Source organism: Arachis ipaensis, chromosome B9, assembly GCF_059453495.1.
Source record: "Arachis ipaensis isolate K30076 ecotype BB chromosome B9, ASM5945349v1, whole genome shotgun sequence".
Lineage (NCBI taxonomy): Eukaryota > Viridiplantae > Streptophyta > Magnoliopsida > Fabales > Fabaceae > Arachis > Arachis ipaensis.
This window is the reverse complement of record NC_142444.1, coordinates 50,483,910-50,490,982: the sequence shown is the minus strand read 5'-3', so window position 1 is coordinate 50,490,982 and position 7,073 is coordinate 50,483,910. Positions and strand designations below refer to the sequence as shown.

At 33.8% G+C, this 7,073-nt stretch overlaps 1 non-coding gene across 1 annotated transcript; it reads left to right on the top strand.

Moving 5' to 3' along the window:
- The first annotated feature begins 765 nt into the window (after positions 1–765).
- On the top strand, positions 766–873 carry LOC148544616 (small nucleolar RNA R71). Its single transcript, XR_015901770.1, has one exon. It is a non-coding gene; the product is annotated as a small nucleolar RNA R71 (small nucleolar RNA).
- Positions 874–7,073: the final 6,200 nt, after the last annotated feature.

Sequence of the window (7,073 nt, the reverse complement as noted above, 5' to 3'; positions counted from 1 at the left end):
CACACCAAGTAAGGTAATGGAGTTGCACTCTCTTTTTGGATTCTCTTCTGTATTGCTTGGGAGAGTACTAGGAGGAGTTTTAGTGACCCTTTTACTCAGCTGGCCCACTTGTGCCTCTAAATTTCTAATGGAGGACCTTATTTCATTCATGAAACTTAAAGTGGCCTTAGATAGATCAGAGACTATATTTGCTAAGCTAGATGGATTCTGCTCAGAATTCTCTGTCTGTTGCTGAGTGGATGATAGAAAAGGCTTGCTATTGCTAAACCTGTTTCTTCTACCATTATTAAAGCCTTGTTGAGACTTTTGTTGATCCTTCCATGAGAAATTTGGATGATTTCTCCATGAGGAATTATAGGTATTTTCATAGGGTTCCCCCATGTAATTCACCTCTACTATTGCAGGGTTCTCAGGATCATAAGCTTCTTCTTCAGAAGATGCCTCTTGAGTACTGTTGGATGCAGCTTGCAATCCATTCAGACTCTGAGAAATCATATTGACTTGATGAGTCAATATTTTATTCTGAGCCAATATGGCATTCAGAGTATCAATTTTAAGAACTCCCTTCCTCTGAGGCGTCCCATTACTCACAGGATTCCTTTCAGAAGTGTACATGAACTGGTTATTTGCAACCATGTCAATGAGTTCCTGAGCTTCTGCAGGCATTTTCTTTAGGTGAATGGATCCACCTGCAGAATGGTCCAATGACATCTTTGATAATTCAGACAGATTATCATAGAATATATCTAGGATGATCCATTCTAAAAGCATGTCAGAAGGACACTTTTTGGTCAGTTACTTATATCTCTCCCAAGCTTCATAGAGGGATTCACCTTCCCTCTGTTTGAAGGTTTGAACATCCACTCTAAGCTTGCTAAGCTTTTGAGGAAGAAAGAACTTGTCTAAGAAAGCCGTGACCAGTTTATCCCAAGAGTTCAGGCTATCTTCAGGTTGAGAGTCCGACCATATTCTACCTCTGTCTATTACAGCAAACGGGAAAAGCATAAGCCTGTAGACCTCGCAGTCAACCCCATTGGTCTTAACAGTATCACAGATCTGCAAGAATTCAGTTAAGAACTAAAAAGGATCTTCTGATGGAAGTCCATGAAACTTGCAGTTTTGTTGCATCAGAGAAACTAATTGAGGCTTTAGTTCAAAATTGTTTGCTCCAATGGCAGGGATTGAGATGCTTCTTCCATGTAAATTGGAATTTGGTGCATTAAAGTCACCAAGCATCTTCCTTGCATTGTTATTATTTTCGGCCATGTTTCCTTCTTTTTCGAAAATTTCTGTCAGATTTTCTCCAGAGAGTTATGCTTTAGCTTCCCTTAGCTTCCTCTTCAGAGTCCTTTCAGGTTCAGGATCGGCTTCAACAAGAATGTTCTTATCCTTGTTCCTGCTCATATGAAAAAGAAGAAAACAGAAAAAAAGAGGAATCATCTATGTCACAGTATAGAGATTCCTTTATGTGAGTAGAAGAAGAGAAGAAATTCGAACACAGAAAGAGGAAGAGGGTTCGAATTTTTAAGAAGAAGAGAAGTGTTAGTAGATAAATAAATAATTAGGAGGAGGTAAGAGAGAAGAATTTTCGAAAATCATTGAAGAGAAAAGAAAAATATTTTTGTTTTTAATCTAAAATTAAAGTTAGAATTCGAAAATTTTAAAAAGAAAAAGGAAATTAAATTAAATTAAAATTTAAAACAATTAGTTAATTAAAAAGGAATTTTGAAAAAGAGGAAGGTGATTTTCGAAAATTAGAGAGAGAATTAGTTAGGTAGTTTTGAAAAAGATATGATTAAAATAGTAAACTTTTAAAATCTAACAAAAAGTCAAATAGTTAATTAAAAAAGATTTGAAAATCAATTTTTTTTTTGAAAATATAAGAGGTTAGAAAAGATTTTGAAATTGATTTTGAAAAAGATTTGAAAAAGAAAATTAAAAAGATTTGATTTTGAAAATTAAAGTTAATTACTTGACTAACAAGAAACAAAGAGATATGATTTTAAAATTTAAATATTGAACCTTTCTTACTAGGCAAGTAACAAACTTAAAACTTTTTAAATCAATCACATTAATTGTTAGTAAAGATTTTGAAATTATGAAACAAAATGAGAAAAAGATTTTTGAAAATCAATTTGAAATTTTCGAAAATGATGAAAGAAAAATGAAAAAGATTTGATTTTTGAAAAAGATAGAATTTTTAAATTGAAAATTTGATTTGACTCATAAGAGACAACTAGATTTTAAAATTTTTTGAAAAAGTCAACTCAAATTTTCGAATTTTATGAGAAGAAAAAGGGAAAGATATTTTTTTATTTTTGAATTTTTAATGATGAAAGAGAAAAACAATAAAAAGACTCAAAACATGAAAATTATGAATCAAAACACATAATGCATGCAAGAACACTTTGAATGTCAAGATGAACACCAAGAACTTATTTTTGAAAATTTTTAGAAAAGAAAAATATGCAAGACACCAAACTTAGAAATTTTTAATTTTTAGACACTAAGAATGCAAGAATGCATATGAAAAACAAGAAAAGACACAAAACATGAAAATGCAAAGATCAAACAAGGAAATTCATCAAGAACAACTTGAAGATCATGAAGAACATATGATGAATTTTCGAAAATAAGAAGAAAAATTAAAAAGATGCAATTGATACCAAACTTAAAATTTGACACTAGACTCAAACAAGAAACACAAAATATTTTTGGTTTTATGATTTTAATTTTTTTTTGAAAATTTTTCGAAAATAAAAATAATAAAAACAAAAAGCTTAAAATTAAAATAAAATTACCTAATCTGAGCAACAAGATGAACCGTCAGTTGTCCAAACTCGAACAATCCCCGGCAACGGTGCCAAAAACTTGGTGCACGAAATTGTGATCTCAATGGCGCCAACAACTTGGTACGCACAATCATAATCTTAATTCTTTGTCACAACTTCGCACAACTAACCAGCAAGTGCACTGGGTCGTTCAAGTAATAAACCTTACGTGAGTAAGGGTCGATTCCACGGAGATTGTCGGGTTGAAGCAAGCTATGGTCACTTTGTAAATCTCAGTCAGGCGGATTCAAATGGTTATGGTGAATTGATAATTAAAATATAATTAAAATATAAAATAGGATAGAGATACTTATGTAATTCCTTGGTGAGAATTTCAGATAAGCGTATAGAGATGCTTTTGTTCCTCCTGAACCTCTGCTTTCCTGCTGTCTTCATCCAATCATTCCTACTCCTTTCCATGGCAAGCTTTATGTAGGACATCACCGTTGTCAATGGATACTTCCCGTCCTCTCAGTGAAAATAGTCCAAGATGCGCTGTCACCGCATGGCTAATCATCTGTCGGTTCTCGATCATACTGGAATAGGATTCAATAATCCTTTTGCGTCTGTCACTACGCCCAGCACTCACGAGTTTGAAGCTCGTCACAACCATCCCTTCCCGGATCCTACTCGGAATACCACAGACAAGGTTTAGACTTTCTGGATCTCAAGAATGGCTGCCAATAGTTCTAGCCTATACCACAAAGACTCTGATCTCACGATCAGAAGGCCAAGAGATACACATTCAAGCTTGTTTGCATGTAGAACGGAAGTGTTTGTCAGGCACGCGTTCATAAGTGAGAATGATGATGAGCGTCACATAATCATCACATTCATGATGTTCTTGTGTGCGAATGAATATCTTAGAGAAGAAATAGGCTTGAGTTGAATAGAAAAACAATAGTACTTTGTATTAATTCATGAGGAACAGCAGAGCTCCACACCTTAATCTATGGTGTGTAGAAACTCTACCGTTGAAAATACATAAGTGAAAATAGGGTAGACATGGCCGAATGGCCAGCCTCCCATGGAGGTCTAGAGATCTAAAATGATCAAAAGATCCCAAGATGATCCAAAGATGTTCCAAAGATGTAAATACAATAGTAAAAAGTCCTATTTATACTAAACTATTTACTAGGGTTTACAGAAATGAGTAAATGATGCAGAAATCCACTTCCGGGCCCACTTGGTGTGTGCTTGGGCTGAGCATTAAAGCTTTCACGTGCAGAGATCTTTCTTGGAGTTAAACGCCAGTTTGTAACCTGTTTCTGGCGTTTAACTCCAGAATAGGGCAGAGAGCTAGCGTTGAATGCCAGTTTGCATCATCTAAACTCGAGCAAAGTATGGACTATTATATATTGCTGGAAATCCCTGGATGTTTACTTTCCAACGCAATTGAGAGCGCACCATTTGGACTCCTATAGCTCTAGAAAATCCACTTTGAGTGCAGGGAGGTCAGAATCCAACAGCATCTGCAGTCCTTCTTCAACCTCTGAATCTGATTTTTGCTCAAGTCCCTCAATTTCAGCCAGAAATTACCTGAAATCATAGAAAAACACACAAGCTCATAGTAAAGTCCAGAAATATGATTTTTATTTAAAAATTAATAAAAATATACTAAAAACTAACTAAATCATACTGAAAACTATGTAAAAACAATGCCAAAAAGCGTATAAATTATCCGCTCATCATAATGCTGCAAAAGTAAGACAGAACTGTGGTTGTGGTTGCCACTGCTGCGGGCCAGGAGAAAAAGAGTTTGACGCGTTTTATAGCCTTTAGGTTTCGACTATTCGAGGTTGGGGCAATTTTTTAAACTTAATTCACTACTAAGAATTGTTTTAAGTCGATATTAATAGTGAAAATATATTTTTATGATTTTGCAAGTTTTATGAAATGAATTGAGTTGCCTGGAATAAATATAAATGCTAGTTTGAATGGTTTATTGATTGATTGGAAATGTTTAGTTGACTTTTGTACTTGATTTAAGGTTATTATGATGATGATTAAATTGTGACTGTTTCTGATTATTAAGTTGGAAAGTCGATTTGATTAAATACTATGTAAAATGATTTTCTTGGTTTGAGGTTAATTTGATATTGAGAATAAATCTGCATTTGAAATGATCTGATATATTGGGAATGAGTTTTATTTAGTTATCAAAAATAATTTCTGATATTTGAACTAGTCTGAGTTATTGGAAATGGTTGAAAAGAGGTTGAGAATGGTTCGGTTGAGACCCGAAAAGGGTGGCAAAGTCTGAGTTTTAGGGGAGATAGATGCTGTCAAAATTTTATCATGAAACTTAAGACTTTGTTTATTTAGAAAAAGGTTGGACTTGAGAGATCGTATTATTTGGTTTTTGATTTATTAAGAAAAGATTTATGTTTGGGTTTGATTTATTAAGGAAAAACTTTATGTTTTGAATGTGATTTCTTAAGAAAAGATTACGTATTGAATTTTTACTCATTAAAGAAGACTTTATGTTTTGAGTTTGATTAAAGAACTACATTTTAAGGAATTATGATTCAAGGAGTTTATTAATTTTAAAGAACGAGTTTGATTGTCGTCCTCCCTAAAGTCTTGAGACTCTGCCGTGAGATTTACTTAATAAATAATTATTTTTAATCTTTTGAAAGAGTTTTAAATTTGAAATGGTTGTTGAAGTTGGTGTTGGTTTTAAATAAAAATTATTTGAGTTCGGTTTGTTAAGAAGAAGAAAAAAATGGAAAAGAGAACACGGCACGTGTGATTTATGAAATGATTAAAAGGTCACGAGAGGGTGACGGAAAGTAAGTGGTTAAGGTGATGATGTGAAAATGTTAAGCTGTGGGCTTTATGTGTGAATGATTGTGCGGGGATGCCCGTGTATATGGAATGACTTCTAGGAGAAAGGGGCACATGCTTCAGCTGGAGAATCAGCACCTGCAAGTACTTGCAGAGGTCATGTTCGGCATACTTCAGCTGGAGAATCAGCACCTACAAAGGTTTGGAACCTTGCAGAGGTTATGCCGCTGGAATGCCTTATCTGACTTGTGAGTCAGATTGCGTCGGGTGTGGGTCTAAACCGACAAATGAGCTCATTACGTGCGTTAGGGATAGACATGCATCATGTTGCATTTCTGTGCTTTGTTTGTGTGTGCTTAAGTGTTTTAGTTTGCTTGTTTGATGAATTCTGTTTAACTGGTAACTGTTCTGTATATGTGTTTGCCTTGAATTTGATTATGTTTGTGATTGATTATGTTGAGATTGAGTTTCGATGGTAAATTGTTTTGATTTGGGCCAGAGGCCAAGATTTGGATATGTTTGGGCCGGATGGCATGATTGATTGGATTAGAGATAAGTTTTTATTAAAATATTATTTTACATGAAATTTTTGTAAGAGAAATACGAATTTTAGATTTGAATAATAAATTGATAATCACTATGTTTTGAAAATTGTTTTAATTACAATATCTTCTTACGACAATTCTTAAAAATCCTCTTCTGAGAACCCTTTTGAGGACGATGTTCTCACTCTCCTACAGACTTTCTTTTCAGGAAACGGATGAAGACGCTTATGAAGAGTTTTTTTTAGTTTAACTTATGCGATATAGATGTATTAGTTTAGTTATTATTATTCTTCCTTCGCCATTAATATTATAAATTTTGTAAGAGGGATACGAGTTGTATGATTTGTATGTATCTAATATGTATAAGTTACTTCAATAAGAAGTTTTGTTTATATATATGCTTGTTTATTTTATCGTAAAAGTATTGTTCAGGTTTTTCAAATAAAATAGCAACACGGTTTTGAGTCAAAGGTTCATATTTTATTATTAAGTACATGAAGTCGTCGTAATACCTCTTGCTATCAAAGTGGCGCAACCGAAAGCATGACATTCTGATAGTGAGTGTGTTACATTATATATTTTAAAAATGTGACTCATTTAGTGTCTAACCACTTATTTTCGATTAATATTGTTATAACAAGAATACATGTGACTTTATGAGAATGATATAGCTTGAACTTTGGTTATCTAGAAATTTACTAAGTGGTTAGAGTAGTTTCACATCACGAACCAACAAATACTAGCAATTGGAATGATAAAAAAGACTAGCCAAATGGATATTCGCCAGATTACTTACAGTTTGGGACTAAATAAAGATCTGTAAAATTTTTAGGGGTGGAGACCTGTCCACGTGAAATAGACTGGAATGGGGACATAGATACCATCTTCAAGGGACCCGTTAAATACACGC